This window comes from Desmodus rotundus, chromosome 6, assembly GCF_022682495.2.
Source record: "Desmodus rotundus isolate HL8 chromosome 6, HLdesRot8A.1, whole genome shotgun sequence".
Taxonomy (NCBI): domain Eukaryota; kingdom Metazoa; phylum Chordata; class Mammalia; order Chiroptera; family Phyllostomidae; genus Desmodus; species Desmodus rotundus.
The window spans coordinates 75688005-75708098 of record NC_071392.1 but is presented as its reverse complement, the minus strand read 5'-3'; the positions used below and the strand labels follow the sequence as shown (position 1 = coordinate 75708098).

General features: G+C 45.7%; 1 protein-coding gene and 1 long non-coding RNA gene across 5 annotated transcripts in view; both read right to left on the bottom strand.

The window, feature by feature from the left end:
- NRF1 (nuclear respiratory factor 1) overlaps positions 1 to 5491 on the bottom strand; it is a 121644-nt gene extending 116153 nt beyond the window's left edge. For 3 of the 4 annotated variants that reach the window (XM_053925963.1, XM_045191086.3, XM_045191085.3), the window contains exon 1: positions 5379 to 5491. The gene's annotated coding sequence lies outside the window, so the exon portion shown is untranslated. The remainder of the gene's footprint in view (positions 1 to 5378) is intronic. The other variant, XM_053925964.1, reaches the window with a different exon arrangement.
- Positions 5492 to 14340: 8849 nt separating this feature from the next.
- Positions 14341 to 19452, bottom strand: LOC123479183 (uncharacterized). Its single transcript, XR_006654709.3, has 3 exons — positions 19297 to 19452; positions 18850 to 19070; positions 14341 to 14800 (listed from the first exon to the last, which is right to left on the bottom strand). It is a non-coding gene; the product is annotated as an uncharacterized lncRNA (long non-coding RNA).
- Between the last annotated feature and the right edge of the window lie 642 nt (positions 19453 to 20094).

Below are 20094 nucleotides of genomic sequence, written 5' to 3'. Positions count from 1 at the left end.
GGTGGGCAAAAGTAGGTTTACAGTTGTGAGTACATGGAACAGTTTATTCTCGTATTATATATTTTTCCACGAAGACAACCATAAACCTACTTTTGCCCACCCTTTACATATACACACACACAAACACTCAGAACATTTTTTAACTCTTAATTGCCACACCCAGTTTTCATCCCAATGAGCTCTCTGTAGATTGCTGAAATTCACGTTACTAAATCCCCTTAATCCCTATCCTCAGCTTCAACCCACACCACTTACTTTTACCCATTCTTTCTCAACTTCCTTCAAAAGGCCCTTCTTTATCCACTTGACCCTCAGATGCAGATGCTCCACAAGGTTGCCCTTAAGTCTTTTCCTCACTCTTGATATTATACTCTTTTGCAGTTTCTATGACATTATGCTTAAGAATACAAATCTCTTCATTGGCCCCCACTTCCCCTGAGCTCCAGCCCCAAATCTGTCAGGAGGTAGCTATTAGACAGATCTGATTCCCACATCTAGAGTCATACCCTATTACCTTCCTCCTCAAATTCTGTTCTGTCCCATACATTCCCTATCTTAATTAAAGACATCATCATCCATTTGCCAACTGCAATCTTAAATTGCCCCATGCTCTTCCCAATCAGGTTGCAACTTCATCAGCTTCACTTTCCACTCCCCATGTACTGCAAAATCTACTTGCTGTTTCTCAGACTACCAACGCCCTTCGTCTAGCCTCTTCTCCAGCAGTAGAACTGCTACTCACCCTTAAAAGACCTACTTCAACATCCCCTACACGAAAAACCTTCCTTAACTTCGCTTATTCTCTCTGCATCACCCACCCCCCTCCCCAGAGGGAATTCCTCCCTCCCTCTATAATCCCACACCACTCTTTCTTTACTCTGTTTTAGCTCTCAACCAGTTGTGTAAATTGAGCCTTTATCTGTCTCCCCTACTAGACAAGGCCCATGGTTTATTTGTTACCCCAGCACCTAGCACATGCCTGGAATATTGTGTGTCTTTAATTAATGTCTGGTAAATCAATGAAGAGCAAAACTCTAACGTAAAGACACACTTAAGGTTATTTCTCAATGGAGGATCTGCCTCATGCTCTCTGAACATAAAACAAGAATTAAGTCCCCTAGTCCCTATAGCTCCCCACTTCTAGTCCATTGCTTAGTTTTAAGCAATGTTTCATGAGGACATTTCCTAACTTCCTCTTGTTCTTTGTAGGTTTAGCTGCCAGCATAGCCATATTAGCATTCAGTAGCAGCAACAAAGCAGACTCTCCAAGTTCTAAAAAGCAAAGACTTTACTAACAGTAAATTACAAGCTCTTTTTTTAAAAGTAGTCTTCAAGTTTATGTATACAAAGCTCATTCTTCATGATTCTGAAAAAGGCTTGGCATAGTTTATCCAACAGACACTACTTAAGTGTTAAGAAAATGTCCACTTAAGCTGTCAGCCAAACTTTTCACATTTGTAACCATAGAAATCAGCATGCACGAATTAATCTAAATACTATGCTTATATACCAAACACACTATAAAGAGTATATGGTAGTCTAAATCACCAAACCAATGACCCATACAAAAGTAACCCTTTGAGCTTCTTTTAAACAGTACACCTCCTAAATTCCAGTGATCACCCCAATCTATAAAACTAGATTATTTTGCCAGTATCATTTATTCTTTTCCTCTCTTTCCCCCCACAAACTCTCCCCCAACGTACACACACAGCCCCCACCCCACACGTGGCTTCCTTAAGAAATATCTGCTGGCCCAGCAGCAGTTTCATAAGGACGGTTAGGAGATCCGGGTCTGGAGTAGACTCCTTGGGGTCAGCTTATCTTTTAAGTGACTGCTATTGATACACAGATTTGCCTCAAGGGATCACAAATATTGTAATTCTGTCTAAACAGCCCTAGTTTTTTTTTTGTTGTTGTTGTTTTATCTTTTAAAAATACACTAAATATCTCTACAAAGTTGCAGTTCTGACTTTTCTTCACTTCATGTTCATCTCACATTTTAGGACATTGTAGGTAGGTGTGCAGACAACATGATGAAAAGGAAAAAAATAAAGCTTCTTTGCAGCTTTGGTAACTAAACCGCATTGAGTAGGATCAAAACTAAATTAGCCTAATTCTGAACTGCACTTCAGAAGAAATACTCCTATACATTCCAGGGCATACATAAGCCACTTATTTTCCTTGAGCAGTCGCAAAATTCATTTTCCAAGTTTTGTCCGTATTACATCAAAATAACCAGACCAAACTTTCTTGTTGTTCCAGGATTAAGTTTCTAATAGTTACATGTGATTGTAATCTTCTGGAAACACCTGAAAATTGATTTGTTTCACCTCCTCTCACTATTTCTCTTCCACCCTGTTCAACTTAGTAGAAATCTGATGGATAAAAATACTAACTAAAGAACCAAGAAAGAGGATAATCCACCCCCTTGCTAATAAGGAAGGAACTATGATACATAATGCCCCAAAATTATCATGTACACAAAGCCACAAAAAACAGACTGGACTTAGTCTAGGTAAGCTCAGGCTAAAACCACTAGCTTTAGCTTTCAAGGAAAACATGAAAAAACAGAGAAAATGTCTTTTAGTACAGACATTTTTCTGAAATGTTTTTTATAAAACCAAAGATTGATATTTGTAAAGCTGATTTTCCCAAATATTGTTTATATATGTATTAATATACAAGCACCACACTGTCACACACAAACAAAGTCAAATACCACATTCCCAGCCCCAGACAGAGTAAGTTCATGGAAATGCTTCACAAGAGAGTAGACACTTCTGCCGCTCACAACAGCTCACAGGGCTCCCCCTCTACCCTCCAACTGTTCACAATGTAACTGAGCTGCAGGAACAGCGGGCTTACCTAAAGACACAAGAGATGTCGAACCTATGCAATACTGGAGGGCGAGCGCTTCTAAAGGCTGACAGTTCACAGTCCTTCCAGAAACCAAAATATCATCCAGCCTTTTCAAATACTTGTGAAAAATATTTTAAATTTCTATAATTACTGTTCATCATTATTATTCCCCCCAAAACATTTACTGAATGCCTTATTACATATTAGAAAAGAGGTATAAAAAAATTAGGCCCAGACCCCAAGGAGCTGCAATTTCCCTTAAAACGGTCACCCACTTGTGACTTTCACATAAAATACTTTTTGAAGACAACCCAAGAGTCTGGAGGAACCTACAGGCAATGCAAATTCAGGTATTTAAATCATGAGAAGTTGGTTTTCAGCTCCCTAGTAAAATTAGAGATGGATGCCTAAATGTGATTAAATTGTAAAAACTCTCCAATTTTGGGTTCCATTTGGAATATACATGAATTGGGAGGGAAACCTGAAATTCTTTCTCCTTTAATCCCTTCTATATCTGAACAAGGCACCTATCTACTCCTATAGTTACTTCCCTAAATCCAGCAGTTAAATTTCCATAAAATCTGATAAGAAAACTATTCCATGAACACTCCTGGCTTAGGGGATAAGAGACATATTTTCTCCCTAAGTGAGAATATGACCACTGACTACTAGCAAACAGTCGTTTTCCCTCACATGAACTGAGTTTGAGATGGGGGTGGGGGAAGGCAGGTGCGATGTAATCAAAAGACTCTAAATAAGGATGCTGTCAGATGCAAAAAAAAAAAAAGAAAAAGAAAAAGTCCCTTGACACAAAAATTCTGCACACAATTTAGGACCCAAGTTAAGAATAAGTACACTACATTACGTGATATTTTATGTTTGCTTTTGCGCTCAGTAAAACAAGGAAATTACACACAGATGGCCAGACAGAACCAGCTATATTTTCACTACCTTATGGGATAACATGTCAAGAACTTTCAAACACAATTCTAGGGAGTCAGGTCACTACTGAATAACATACACACACACAAAACCAGCATCTCCGAGATCCTCCCTCCCTTTTCCCTTGAACGAGAAACCACCCAATAATTTACTGTTCACAGCCAAAGGAAAAGAAATTTTTTTAAAAGTTGGGCAGAGATGGAATGGGAAAAGGATCACCGTGACCGCAGATAATGTCCTGGGACAAAGGTGATGACAAGTTCACTCACAGCTACCTTTCGCTCTAAGAGTTTCTCTACATTGTCTCTACGCACTAAGAAAATATGCATTTTGCCCTGACCACAGAAAAGACTTCAGCACCATTGACACCAGCTCTAAAGTAAGCAATTAATACATTCGACTCTACTGCTTTAAAGGGATGGAGACCAAGCAACAGCTCCTCCAACTGGCTGGAACACCACTGGAAGCCCTAAAAATATTAAGATTTTTTTAAACTTCAAGTTCTGATAAGCACAGTCAGATAGATGCACCGTAGGAACTTTGGGACCTGCAACGGCGCACAACAGGTGAGAGAAACGATGGACATCACTGCACAGTGAAGTGGGTAACATGCAGGGACAAACCCTTGAGTCCCCGAAAGTCTGGGGATGTGGTATAATAACCATGCCCAAGACCATCCAGAGCCCCCGTCTTTCCAGTGGCAAAGGTTCGGTTCCTCCCGAGGGTCGCGCCACTCCCCCTCTCCCACACCCAGGGGACCACCATCCCAGGCACAAGAAGAACCCAGGCTCCTCCAGCGGCAGCATCTCAGCCATGGAAGAAAACACAATGTCGCTCCTTATTTCTGCGTACAAAAGGACTTTGCGCCCTCCTCCTCGAACTGCCGCCGCTGCCGCCCCGGCCGCCTCCTAACTTGCTAGAAGGTGGGCAGCGCGCCATATTCCGGCGTCCCCCAGTCTACCTGGGTAACAAGCCTACGCCACCCCGGCGGGAGGGAAGCATCGGAGGTCGCCCAAAGAGCCAGCCTCCTCTCCCGCAGGAGACAGCGGCTCCCGCGCCGGACTCGGCCCAGCCCGCCGCGCCGCCCGCGGCCCAGACCCAGGAAGGGCCGAGGGGGCGAGCGGGGAGCCGCGGCTCCGGTCCCGCGCAGCCCGCCCACCTCCTGCTCCCGGGCCGGCGCGCTCTCCGGCGCCTCCGGCTCCCGAGCCTGCGGGAAGGCCGGGGCCCGGGCCCCGGGTCCCGGGTTCCACCATGGTGAGGAGGCCGCGGCCCCGAGAGCCTTAGGCGGCAAGGGAGGCCGGAACCCTAGGGCTCTCGAGAGGGCAGCGCCTCCCTCCCGAGCCCGCCAGGACGCCTGGGGCCTAGTGCGGCCTGCGCATCCTCGGAGTGGCGGTTTGACTGGGCCGGGCCGGGGCCCCCCGCCCGAGGCGGGCCGGATCCGGCGGGGGCCCAGGCCCGGAGCCGGGGGCGGCAGGGTGCCGGCTGCGGGGCGGGCCGGCCGGCCGGCGGGCGGGCGGCGTGTTGCGGCTGCGCCGGGGCTGAAATAGCTGGAGATTGCGCGGTAGGGCACTCACCTCAGAGCGGCTGCGCTACCGTGGGCCTGCGCCGTGGAGACTGCGACCGCGCCGGCTCCTCGCAGCCTCCTGCCACCAGCGGCAATGGCGAGCGCTGCCGCCTCTGCCGCCGCCGAGGGGGAGGGGAGGGAGGGGGGGCACGCACGCGACGCACGAGTTCGGCTTCCCCGCCCGGCGGCCGCCATGATGGGGAGGTCGGCGCTGCCTCGGCGGGGATCCCGGAGGGTTCCGAGCGGAGGGTTACTGCAGCCCCCCGCGGCCGCCTCGCGTTCCCTTGGCGCTTCAAAGGTTTGGATGGGGCCGAAGCCGCGCAAGCAACGGGATTAGCCAAACGCGGGCGCCCCGTGGAAGGGGCGCGGGCATCCCAAGATGGTCGCTAATCTGGAAAAATAGTAACATTTCTCGCCCTCCAGCCCCGGGAGTTAGGACCCCTGAACGTACACAGACCATCGGAAAGGAGTGCCCCCGCATTTTCGTCAGCGCCGCCTTGCCAGGCGCGTCCTCAACCTTTCTTTGGGATGACCCCTTACTACCTTATTTCAAACTCTTCCCAGGTGTTTAAAAGCAAAAGACTTTTTTGTGCAAGGCAATGTATTAATTTATTCGCTCATTCATTCGTTCGGCGAACATTTCTAGAAGACACTTGCCGTGCCAGCTATTTTTCAGGGTGCGCTGGTGGAAGGTGAAGCCCTCGCTCTTAAGGAGCTTACATGTAGAATGGAGGGACCCCCCCGCCCCCCGCAAGCAGGTGCCCGAGAAGTACGGAACGGTGGATAGCAAAAAATAAATAAATAAATAAATAATCTAATTTTAGAAACATCTGAGGAGTAGTTTTTGTTGGCCTTTGTTTTTAAAAGTGTGATCGGGAAACTACCTGAATAAAATTACTCGGGCTGTGCATTTAAATCCTGGGCCCCAGTTGGCGTCTCCAGAATCTTGGCTTCTTAGCCCAGGAACCTTCGTTATTAGCCCCCCCTCTATTCCATTCCCAGACTCACCTTCTGGTGATGATTCTCATGCACACCGTAGCTTAAGAATCAGTGCCTAGGCAGTTACTAAATATCCCAAAGAGTGTCAGCAGCTCAACCAAATTAGGAAACTTTATAATTTTCACCAAAATTCCATTTACCTCAAAATCCAACCTCTCCAAAGACGGAATGTCTTTTTTATTCAGCAATTTCTAAGAAAGTGACTTGAGTGTCCCCACCGACCACCCAGGTGTTGAAATGTCAGAAACCTAGGAATTAGCCTTTACTCCCTCCTCTCTCCTTCAGGTCCCCATATTCAATTAGGTCTTTAAAACTATCCTTTCTTGTCATTTCTTAACTTGGTTCAGGCGACTCTCATGTCTCATCAAGATACTGCAAAAACACACAAAAAACCCCAGAAAACTCTTCATGGTCTCCCTGCCACAGGAATTGGCTAGCTTGATTGTTTTTTTAAAAAGTAAATCATGTCATTTCCTTGCTTAACAAGCTGAGCAAAATCCCATCACCCATAAGTTAAAGTTGAAAATTCTTAGAGGTGACTTCAAGGCCCCTCGTGACCTCACCCGCTGCTGCCATGTCTGACATCACCTGTCACTGACTTCTCCCACTGACTGCTGTGGCACTCAGAAGCTCTCAGATCAGACAAGACAGGAAGTTCTCCCACCTCATAAGTTGTGCAAGGGCTGCTTTCTGCATAAAACTTTCTTCTCTCTCTACTCTTTCTATTCTCTTGCTTAAATCTTCATCTGAATAATTCCTACTGCTTCTTAAGTTCTCAACATTAATACCATTTCCTCCAGGAAGCATTCCGCCTTTCTTCCCAGAATGAGTGCTTGGCCCTTCCATCGTCACACCCAGTACTTAACCACTTACGATTTTTTTTTAATATATAATCTTTGTTTATTTTTTCCATTCCCATTTAGTCCCCTTAAACCCTGCACCACTTATGTTTATTGAGCTCCAGTGATGTGTCATGCCCTATTTTAAGTCCTTTTCACACATTATCTCCTTTCTCATTTAATTCTCAAGGGAAGCCCATGAGGTAGGTACTACAATGCTATTATTATCTCATTTTGCACATGGAGAAACAAGGCATGTAGAGGTTGCTTGTCCAAACCCAGACGGTAAGACACGGAGCCAAGTTTGAAAGCCATCAGCCTGAACTCCGAATTGTGCTCTTAATCGTTATCGGCGTTCTTCAGATTGCAGGTCAGTATCTACTGACGAAGCACAAAATTAACTTAGTCATGACCAGCATTTCATAAAAGAAATAGAAAATACCGGAGAACAACAAACTTTGAAAGACTCTTGTTTTGTGAAACATTTATTTCAGCTATAAAAATGTATACACCGCCCTGGCTGGTGTGGCTTAGTGGGTTGAGCACCGACCTGCAAACCAAAGGGTCACTGGTTCAATTCCCAGTCAGGGCACATGCCTGGGTTGCGGGGTCAGGTCCCCAGAATAGGGCGCTCGAGAGGCAACCACACACTGATGTTTCTCTCCTTCTCTTCCTCCCTTCCCCTCTCTAAAAATAAAAAATTTAAAAATCTAAAAACTATATATGTACATAGGTGTATGTGTTTACACTGGACTGTGATATAACATGCATTTCTTACTGCATTGTAGTTGCAAAAAGTTTGAAAGCACTGCCTTACTTTTTCTGCACAGTTCTCAGACCATACATGCTCCACAATCTGGAAGCTGCAGGAGGGCAGAGACTTGCCTTGTTCATGACTGTGTCCCAGCATCTCCTGCAATGTCTGACTCACAGATCTTCAGTAAACATGTAATGAAAGACCGCTGGGCCTACCCTCCTCAAAAATGCAAATTACTTTCTTAAGACAAATGAGCCTGAGAACCCCAGTTGCTTTGCCCAAAAGGCTCTTCAATCTGGATGACCTAAGATTCTAGAATTAGTCTCAGAAAAAAAGAAAAATCTACCCTAATAGATTAAAGAACTGGATTCTGACAAAATTGTAGTGATCATCCTCAGTACAAGGGAGTCAGAAACTGTAGACAATATAATGCAGGAAGAAAACTCCATAAGGTAAGAAGTAGGCAGTACCTGAATTAAGAAAAAAGGGGATGACTTAAGATGATTTAACCTTGGGGCCCAAGGCAAGGAAAAAAGAAGCACAGACCCTTGAGAAGTGGCTGGGGGCTCAGCAGCCTGGGCGATGCTGGAGATTCCCAACTTGGCTTTGCTTTCGATAAGCCCACGGTCATTTGATTGACTGATTATCTACAAAAAATCAGCGTATGCTAAGAACCAAATGAGTCGCGATATCAACTGTAAACGTTTCAAGTAATCAGAATTAAAGTCATGTAGGAAACATGCCCTGGCCGGGTGGCTCTGCTGGTTGGAGGTTGTCCTACACACCAAAAGGTTGTGGGTTCCATTCCCCCTCAGGGCATATACCTAGGTTTCGGGTTCAATCCCTGGTTGGGGGGAGTACAGGAGGCAACCAATCAATGTTTCTCTCTCTCTCTCTCAAATGAATAAAGATATATCCTTGGGTGAAGATTAAATAAGTAAATAAATAAACAAATAAATAATGTATGTAGTGTAAGAAATTTCACAGACATGTACCTTGACTTGGCCTTGAAATGTGGTCAAGATTCTTATGGGCGCTTTAAGTGGGTGGAGCGTCGGGGGAGACTGAGCAACAGGTCGAGGTGGGTGTCCCCCAGGCGTGTAAGGTAAGTAAAGCAGCACAGCGATCTCAGTTGGAGCAGCCAGTGTTCAGGCCTGTCCCAGGTGGTTCGCCCACTAGTGAGACAGACCCTCTAAGCAACAACTAACAGGAGCTGACTTGCAGGAGGCCTTTACCTTCTAGTGTGGCCTGTGTGCCTGACGGGAGACAGAGATAAAGAGAGATGCGCTGAGGCAACTTCACAAGGGACTCTTCAGGACCCAAGAGCAGCAGCCTCCCCATCTCTACTTTGGAATGCGTGCAGCCCCAACCCCATAATGATTCATGGGAACCTGGCACCATGTGAGTGATTGAAGGGAGTTTTGCCTCTTTGGGAACATCATGCGCTGTCCCCGAGAAGGTCTGCATTTCCAGACAGCACCGGCCCCAGCAGCTGCACCCCCATGCTTTCGGATGCCACAGGCCTCCTCTGGGGAGCTTCGTCCCATCGTCCCATGTCCCATCGAAACACTTCCTGCCTGTGAGACTTTGGCAAGTCACTTAACCCCTTAAGCCTGTGTTTCTTCACCCATGACACTGACGTTAAAAGAAATAATACTCATAAAGGGCTCAGAACAGTGCCTGGCAACCAGGAAGCACACAGTAAATGCCGAGTATTATTAGCTCTCCCCATTAATCATGTAAATTGCTTGGTACAAAACACAGACCTCATAGATGTTGGCTTCTTTGATGATGATGATGATGATGATGATGATGACAACGAATAAACTATCCCTGACTACATGTGTGTATCCTTGGGGACTCCTCCCCAAAATTATGGAGAACATTGAGGGGAATGCCAAGACAAGGGATTTGGATAAGGGAGCGGTGTGTAACGGGTTGGAAATGTCAAGATGAGTTTTTTTAATGACAGAGGATGCTTTGAGGGGAGAGGGATGGAAAAGACAATTTATTTTTACCTCAGTAAATCAAACATTGGCACTTGATTTATTAAGGTAACAACTTGTTTTTAATCTTCACTTGAGGATATGTTTTTATTGATTTTGTTGTTTTTTTAAGATTTCATTCATGTATATTTTTCTTCTCATCTAACCATTTTTTTGTTATTCATGCTGTTACAGTTGACCCTATTTTTCCCCCTTCGACCCCCTCTGCCCAGCCTGCTCCCCACTTCCATAGTCAGTCCCCACACCGTGGTCTGTGTCCATGGTTAGAGAAAGGGAGAGAGAGATAGAAAGAAACATCAGTGTGAGAGAGAAACATTGATTGGTTGCTTCCTGTACATGCCCTACTGGGGATTGAACCCACAACTCAGGTATGTGCCATGACAAGAAATCAAACCCGCAACCTTATGGTGTACAGGGCAACACTCCAACCAACCAAGCCATCAGCCAGGGCAAGGTAACAACTTTTAAACCCCATTTTTCTTTAAGCTTAATTCACTGATCTCATCCATCTATAAATCAAGGAAATGTTAACAGTCATTTCTTTTTTTTTTTTTTTTTAAGATTTTATTTCGTTATTTTTAGGGAGAGGGGAAGAGAGGGAGAAAGAGAGAGAGAGTGGCCTCTCATACACCCCTGACTGGTGACCTGGCCCACAACACAGGCATGTGCTCTGACTGGGAATTGAACCAGTGACCTTTCGGTTCACAGGCGAGCACTCAATCCACTGAGCCACACCAGCCAGGGCATCAGTCATTTTCAAAGGGCCCTCCTCTCCCTGAACCCAAGCTTTGCTCATGATCCCTTGTAATATATATCTCCTGCTCCCAACTGTTTCCCAAGTGTCTGCCCTACGTATGACACTGCACATTGTGATCAGGGGCTCATGTCGCATGGGCAACTGCAATTCCAACGGGCGGAAGCCCAACACTGGCACCTTCCCTCTAAGCTGCTCCCCTCCTGTCGCCCCCCACTCTCAGTTAACAATGTGTGTTGGTTGTAATGTCTTAGGATCTTCTTTTACATGACTTCTCAGTTCAACACAAATTCGATTCACTACGACATACCAAATGCCTGGGTGGTGGGGATACAGTGGGAAACCTGGGCCCTGTTTCAGGAGTCTGATTAATGCTCCTCCAACTCAGTTGGAATACACTGAGCTCCCTTTAAATAACTCCCTCATTTGCAACACTGTTAATAAGTTTCCATACACATTTTAAAAAGCATGTATATAATAATATTTTCACTTTACCTTTTAAGTACTGTATTTAAACACCTGAACTAACAAACACAACCTCTTTACATAAATAATAACTGCATGACTTACTGAACATTCACTAAAAGCCAGGCACTATTGCAAACTCTTGCGTGAACTCTGTAATTCCTCCACAACGACCTCATGAAAAAGGGGCTGCTACACTCATTTCACAGGTGAGAAAACAGAGGCACAAAAGTTTAAGTTACTTGCTCTTAGTCATCTATCTAGCAAATCGCTATTAATCTAAAAACTCTTAAAAATCTAATATAGTAAACACATAAATATAGTGAATGTCAGATTCTCTCAATGCTATTTGCAAACTAGTGAAATTCTCTACTACAAGTCTAAAATTAATTACTCTATACTTTACATTGGAATCACAAGGCTAATTCTCTAACATAATAAATTCTCTAAAGTTTACAAACATTGAAAATACCTATTTGCACAGAATATCAACAAAGTTAACACAAATACATGAATATTGTGGATTTGATTGATTGCGTCATTCTCATATTTAATTCTGAATCTTCTTAAGATTCAATGACATTTACTGTTGAGGTCGCTGCCTCAGGCAGAGACTGTGGGCACACCTTTGCCTCAGCAGGCTGAAGTTGTCTGGTAGCCAGAGACTTTTAGCCAGCTTGTATCAGAGAGAGTCCTCTGTCCCCGCTGTGAACCCGCCCAGTCCTTTTAAGTGGTTTATCAACAGGATTCCCCGCAGGCCTGCCCCACAGATTAGATTCCCCTGATCCCTTACCTAGTTCTTTCTGGACCTGCAGATTAGACTGTGTGGTGGCGGAAGTTCTGGTAACCACCCAGGTTCCTTCCCCTCTTGATTGGATCCAAATGATCTCTTTATTGGGTGATTACCTTTGGCATTCTTTTCTTGTTCTTGCCCTGTCTGTCATAATCCCAAGATCATTCTAAGGATTTAAAAATAAATAAATGTCCCTGGCTGGTGTGACTCAGTGGATTGAGCTCTGGCCAAAAGGTCACTGGTTCAATTCCCAGTCAGGGCACCAGCGTGGGTTGTAGGCCAGGTCCCCAGCTGGGGGCACGCAAGAGGCAACCTATTGATGTTTCTCCTGCGCATTGATGTTTCTCTCCCCGTCTGTCTCCCTCCCTTCCCTTCTCTCTAAAAATAAATAAAATCTTTTAAAAAAATGTAGGTGAAGCCAGGCTGTAGAGTATCCTAACGGCCTCTCTAGAAATTGGTTCTTAACTCAGAAGACAAAAGATAACTTTTGACAATTTTGAGTAAAGCACGAACAAGACCAAAATAGTGTAAATTCACCAGGAACCCAAATGAGCCGCTGGCCCCTAGACTACACCCAAGGATTCCCCGTTCTTCACTCTCTTTGGGGTGGAGCCAGGATGGTGAGCGAGAAATTTCGTCTCGCCCCACCCCCACCCCCACCAAGGAAAAAAATGCTTGCTAAAATTGGAAAATATAGAGTAAGTTGCACTTTCTAGGGGGTCAGGCCTCCCATCTTCACAATCTTCTGAGTGGTAATAGGGCAGTGCTGGCCCCACTCGGATGGGCCCAGCCAGCATCCTCTCTTTTCCTTTCAAGAGGCTGCCAGACCCCGAGCCTATATCCCACCCGTGAAGACTTGGGGGCAGCCCCAACCTTTGGGCAAAGAGGCTGCGGATTTGTCTTTCTCTCCAATTTCTCTGCTAAGAGTTGCTTTTTGTCCCGCTAGGGAGGGAGATGCTGAGACTCATATCTGGGCACTGCTGAGGGAGAACCCACAGAGACAACCAGAGGCCAGCCTATCTTTCCTGACTTCTACGTTGTGATTTGACGCCAAATACCCAGCGAATAACACAGTTTTCTTTTTTGGCTGTGTCCTTGTTCCCTGTACATACATTTCCCTTGGGGAACTCATGGGAAGGGGAAACGTCTGGCCAAGGCATTCAGGCATTTTCAGATCCCCAACCAAACAGCTTCTTAATACCAACTTAATATCAGTCCTTGAAAGATGCTGAACTCCCTAATAGACCAGAATAAAGCTGGAGATAGCTAAAAAAAAAAAAAAAAAAAAAAAACAGTGAAGGAAATAAAAGAAAATTCAACAGTGCTTGGTAACTGATGAACTATTTAGGGAGTAGGAGGGCAAAGGTCAGAGGTAATTCCAAGGTGTTAAGAACTCAATGATGAAAGATGGTGGCCTCGTTGACTGTGTCACTGACTGTTGTCTACAGGAACAGTCAGCTTAGGAGGAAAGAGGGTGTCTTTTGTTTCAGACAGATTGAATGGCAGGTGGCAAGAGAGAAGCCGTGTGTTTTGTGTTTCGGGAAGATGACCAGGCACAGCCAGCAGCGTGGAAGGAAGGTGGGGAAGGCTGAGGCAAAGCAGGCAGGCATGAGTGCAAACTATGGTGGAAAATATTTGCACAACTCTGAGCGCAAGTGCCTCCTGAAATTCTGCACCTTCAGTGTCTTGCTATGTTCACCTCCCCACTGGCCCTGGCTTCGAGTGAGGGTCGGGAGGACTTCATTGAAAAGTTAGGCTCTGGAGCTGAACCTAAGGCCAGGGAGGGTTTGTACAGAGAGGAAGGTCATATACCTCAAGGTAAATTAATATCATAGAAAACACACGTGAGACCTCACAAGGACTGCCCCAGGACCATCAGACCCTTGAGTATGACTTGAGCGCAGGAAGGAAGAGAGGACAGGAAGAGAGAAGGAGGGCACATGGAGCTGGGTTCTGCAGGCCAGGAGAAAACGGTGGTGACTGTGAAACTGGGAAGTGATGCAGTCAGGGTGGTACTGAAGAAGATTAATTGGACAGAATAGTAGGAAACAAAGGAAGGGCTCAGGTTGGGGCAGACAGAGAGAGACTCTTGTGTTACTCCATTACGAAAGGTGACAGTCTAAACAAATGGGCACTTGGAATGGAGAGGCTGTAGGACAAATAACATACAATTAATATAATTTGGCAGCTGATTGGATGTTAGAGACAAGGGATGAGAGAAACTGGAAATACTGCTAAACTCTATGCAGCTATAACAAAAGATGAAGAAGAGTTTGATGAAATGATGCACAAGACATGTACACAAAAACCAAGGGGTAGAACTGTGGATATGGTATGTTGTCATTTGTACCTTCAAAAGGAAAAATATGTAAATAAACATATTTGCTTATATATGCAAAATATATAAGGTCTGTCCAGAAGGTATCTAGCCATGTAAAGTATGAAAAATACAGACATTTATTGAAGAAGATATAAGAAACATTGTACATAGGACAATGACACCCCGGTCCCCTTGGAAATAGGCAGCTTGGGACTTCACACAGTTCTCCTAATTACCATCAACTGCCTTGTTGTATTTTCTGGAATCTCATCGATGATCTGAAATCTCTTCCTTTTCAAAGGTGATATTAGTTTGGGGAAAAGCCAGAAGTTGCAGGGCACCAAATCTGGGCAATAGGGGGGCTGAGTCACCTGGATGATTTGACGCTTTGCCAAAAAACTCTGCATGAGACGTGATGCGTGAGTGGGCGTGTTGTCGTGATGAAGCTGCCAGTCACCAGCTGCCCATAGCTATGGCCTCTGAATCATCTGAATAGTTTCTGCGGAGGAATGTTCAAGCTTAATGAAGAATCTGATGCAGATTCGTTGCTCTACTCACTCAGTCATTTTAAATGCGATGGCCACACAATACACATGCTCACTGAACAGCATCGACCGCCCCCACTGACCAGTACAGTGAAGCCGTCAGTCATTGTTCACACATGCGCATTCCAGTCCACTCTCCTTGGCTGCCAGGTTACATTGTTGTTGTGCAAACCATTCTCCTTATATTAACAATGGCTGGACTTTTTCCAGACAGACATCATATGTATATCCCTAAAGAAATACACACAAAACTTATGGCATATGGCAAAACTTATGGCACAAAACTTAGTGGCCCATTGAGAGGAGAAATGCGGGGCTGGGGATGAGTGGTGAGAGACCCTCTTCCGTGCTCATCATTAAACCCTTGAATCTTGAACCATTCGGATGTATTACTTAATGAAAGCAATAGCTTAAAATTGCTAAACAAAAACAATCCGAAGTCCAAAGGTGATGCTGAAATGGAGCTGGTGACTGTCGTTCCATTAACAAAAATAAAGAACACAGGAAGAGAAGGTCCGTTTGAAAAGAAGACTGATGTGTTTCGATCGTGACGTACTGAGACTGAGATTCCAGTTGTGCATGCGTCCAGTTGGAGACATGCAGCTAGCAACCGAGGAGAAAGCTGACACGAGATCGTGCAAGGAAGCCAGAATTAAAGGGGTAGCAGCATGCAGGGTAAGTGGGAAAGGAGACGTAACTAAAGCAGGCTATTCCTTTAAGAATAAGGCTAACAAGGAATAATGGAGAGGCTGTGTACCTGAGAGAGCGCTCAGATCAAGCTAGAATGAGGGAAATCTGAACATATTTATAGGCTTCAGGAAGGACCCACTAGAAAGAGAGGTTGAAGCTATGGAGGAAAAAGAGGGGGGAATTGATGGAGCAAGGACCCAAATGTGAGAAGGCACAAGAGTAGGATGGGGCTGGGAGGGGGTGGAGCACCTCCACGTTTAAGAGAAGGTAGAGAGGAAGAGGATGTGGGCTCGTAGGGAGCTCCACGAGGGGGAGAGAAGCAAGTCCTCAGGCCCTGTTTCCTCTGTGAGCAGGAGACTGTGAGCGAAAGGGGGCCCAGAAGTTAGCGAGGAGCTCAGGAGCAATGGTGAAGGTATGCAGCAGGCCTTGCTTAGGGGGAAAGCAGCACAAAAGGGCAGACAAGAGGGCTGACCCTGCTCTTTGGGCACCCGAGGCATATCATCCTTTGCACTCGCCCTCAGCTAGATATGTCACCATCTGAATTCTAAGGAGAGGTGCCTGAACGCTCTGCTTCTACACAGAAGGAAGGGCCGCTATTCTTGTCTTCACTTGGCAATATGTTGTTGAACTTCCTCAGCTTCCCCAAGAACAACGACTGCAGAGACCATGAACAAACACGGGCATGAGAAACTGTAGGGTCCTTGAAAGTGGAAGAGAGAGGCCGAAAATGGAGAACCAGAGAGATAAAGCATGAGAACGTGGCCCAAGGCTGCTGGCTTTGAAGGTGAAGGAAGAGAGCCATGAACCAAGGAGAGTGGACAGCTTCTCAGAGCAGGAAACGGCAGGGGAACGGGTTCTGCTCTAGAGCCTCCACGAAGGAATGCATCACACTTAGTCCTTCGCCCAGCGGGTCCCTGTCGGAAGTCTGATCTACAGGACTGTAAGGAAATAAGTTTGTGTTGATTTAAGTCACTTAGTTTGTGGGGATTTTTTTTTTTTACAACAGCAATAGAAAACTAATGTAGCTCCTAAAATTTTTCAGAGAGAAAAAGCAGATCACACAGAAAGATCAGGAATTAGAATGACATCGAACCTGTAAGAGGAGCATTACAAGCTAAAGCACAATGAAGCAGAGCCTTCAAAATGATAAGGAAAGAAGAGTTCCAACCTGGTTATATACTCAGCCAAAATATTAATCAGGGTGGATGAAGACAACTGCAGTCCGCCAGATATTGAAGATTTCTGCACCCAGCACCTGGGCTTTGCAACCGACTGAAGGCTGTGTTCCAGTAAAACGCAGCCTAGGAAACAGGGATCCAACACAGGAGAGCAAAGAGAAACACACAGGGTGGTGATAAGGGAAAAATCACAGGGCAGCAGGGCTACAGAGTCACCCTTCCAGACTGCATTAGTGGATGGAATTCTAGGAGGTCGATGCAGGCTGCGGGGTGGGGAGGGAGATGAAAAGGAACAAATAGAGGCAGAGGAAGCATCCTCTGTTCTTCCCTCTCTCTGATCTGGGCCACTAAATAGGACCTTTCATCCTTCCTAAAGACTTGCAAAGAGTAACTTTGGCCCTCCTTTCCACTCCACTCCCTCCCTCATCTCCAGGGGAGGAGGGGACACTTATGGATGGGTGATGCTGGAGGACCTCAGCGTGGGAGCCTGGCGTCCCTTTTGAGAGGCTGATCTTCTGGATGGTACAATCCCGGCCTCCACGTGGTCAGCCCCAGAGCATGCTCTGCCCCTGTGGAGGGGCAGCCCGAGGCTATAAGCTGTAGGTCTGGTGTGGGGGAGGGGCCCAGCAGTACGTGTATGGCCGCAGATCTAACTATTGCCCAGTCCCCTTTATCTGATAGTATTGATGTTTTTTCTCTATTTCTGCATTACTTCTGCATTCAGAAGGCACCGTAAACTAAATGTCTGTGTCCCTCACAAAATTCATATGTTGAAAACTAACCTCCAACGGTATTAGGAGGCAGGGGTTTTGGGAGCTGATTAGGTCATAGGACTGATAATAGGTTGAGTCCTCGTGGATGGGATTAGGGCCCTGATAATGGAGAGCCCAGAGGGCTCCCCCACCCTTTCCCAGACACCAAATCTACTGGCACCTTGACCTTGGACTTCCAGCCTGCAGAACTATAAGAAACAAAATTCTGTTGTTTATAAACCGCTCAGTCTGCGGTATTCTATTATATGCAGCCCAATCCAACTAAGACAGAGGGAAATTTTAAACAAAGCAAATTATCTGATTCATTTGTCTGAAAAAATTGGATTGAAGGCTGTTGGAGGGTGTGCTCTATAGAAAAAAAAGGTAAATGAGAAACCAAGTTAAATATTACCTTGGGGGAGAGGAGAGGGAATCACACACACAATGAATTAAAGCGCAGTAAATCAATAGGCATCCATTCACTCCGGAGGTTTACTGACAGCCCTCTGCATTCCAGGCATGTTCCTAGGCCCAGGAAACACAGTGGTAACCAAAGTCCCTTCTCTCAAAAAATATAGTCAGCATTTAATCAGGAAGTATATGGTCTGCCCTGACTGGTGTGGTCCAGCGGGTTGGGTATCGTCCCACGAACCGAAAGGTTACCAGTTAGATTCCTGGTCAGGGCATATGGGGTCGCAGGCCAGGCCCCCTTGTATGCGAGAAGCAATCAATCGACGTTTCTCTTGCACATCAATGTTTCTCACCGTCTCTTTCTCCCTCCCTTCTCCTCTCTCTAAAATATATAAATAAAATCTTTTGGAAAAATTAAAAATATAAAGTAAATAATGTAGTCTCAGGGGTTGTGTGTGATAAGTCTGTGAAGAAAAGGAAAGCTTGGAAAATGAACGAGGGGTGTTATTTTCAACAGGATAGTCTGGAAAGATTCCTCTGATCGGGTGATATTTGAGCAGCTTCAAGAATGAAATAAAGAAACAGGTTGGGGAGGAATGTATTCTGACAATGGGAAGAGCAAGTGCAAAGGCCCCATGGTAGGACGACACTTAATGTGGTTGCATGTTTGAAGAACCAGGGAGACCCCTGGTCTGGAGGGGAACGATGAAGAAGGAAGGAGCAGGGGAAGAGGGAGCCAGGGGCCAGATGCCACAGGACTTTGTAGAACGTGGCCAAGACTTGAATGATTCATAATCAAAATAGAGTGCACACTGCATATTGATTTAACTCCAAGTTATGACAACAGGATGGAGGTTGTGCAAACTGTTGATCCTCACCTGGCATAACAGCAAGTTCATAGATGATATGTAAAATTGGTAAACCAAGAAATATGAGAATAAGGCTATTATTTGGAAATGTGGAGATAAATACCAGAAGAAACAGCTAGAAGAGTTGGCAGCTCCGGCTGGCGTGGCTCAGTTGGTTGGGCGTCATCCTGCTAACCAAAAGGTCACCAGTTCGATGCTCGGCCAGGGCACATGCCTGGGCTGCAGGTTCGGTCCCCAGTCGGTGCACACAGAAGGCCGTCAGTCGGTGTTTCTCTCTCACATCGATGTTTCTCTCCCTGTCTTTCTCCTTCCCTTCCCCTCTCTCTAAAATCAAAATAAAAAGTTTTTAAAAACAGAGCTGACCTCCAGAGAGGACCTCCCTAGGTGGCAAGGGAGTGGGGAAGGAGGCCATTGCTTATTGGTATAAGCCTTTTAGTATAATGTCTTTTAACAAGCACATGCCGTATTGCTTTGACAAAACCGAAAACCAAAGCAGGAAACGAAAACCACCAAAACACCCAATGAGTGACCTCCCATGTCCTAGTTTTACCTGCAATGACAGGGGATGACTTCCTTCCTGCACCCATTGGCCTAGTCCAGCTGTTTGGAAAGGCCTGGGGAAGGCTGCACCCCACTCCCCATGACGGCCGTCAGGTCACCAGGTGTGTGAAGCTGGTCTCAGGAAACACTGTGAGTCTGGCCGGCTGCGCTGACTCTTCACACCAGGCAGCGTTTCCACAGAGAACCAACTCTGCCCAGTGATAAGCAGCAGCCACGCTGGGGCAGGCTGGAGGCTGCGATAAGGGATGAGAAGGTTTTGAACTTAAAACCAAACCGACGGAGGCATTTTTTTCTCAGCCTCACAATGCCGTGGACCATGATTAGTGGGAGAAGTCAGGAGAGAAGAGAACTTCCATTCCTGGTTTTTTTTTGAGACCTTACATTCCTTGCATATTCACTATGCTCCAGTTTATGTGCTAGAAGCGTTACGTACATTATTTCCTTTAACCCTCAAAAACACCCCTGTGTGTTGAATGCTACTCGAACTGTTCGCATAAAAATGGTTAAGGTGGTAAATTTTATGCTATGTGTATTTTACCACAATTTAAATGAAAAAGAACCTTGTGTGGAAGGTACAGACCCCATTTTTCAGAAGAGGAAGCAGAGGATCAAGTATTTAAATAGCGTGTTCAAACTACGCAGCTAGTAGGTGTCTGAGCCAGTGTGAACTCAGGTTTGTCTGCTGTCAAAGCCGATGGCTTCTTGCCCCATTGGGTGGTCTCGGGTGACAAGGTAAATGCTAAATGAAATGGAAGGAGCCGGCTCTAGGAGGGGTTTATGGTCTTGC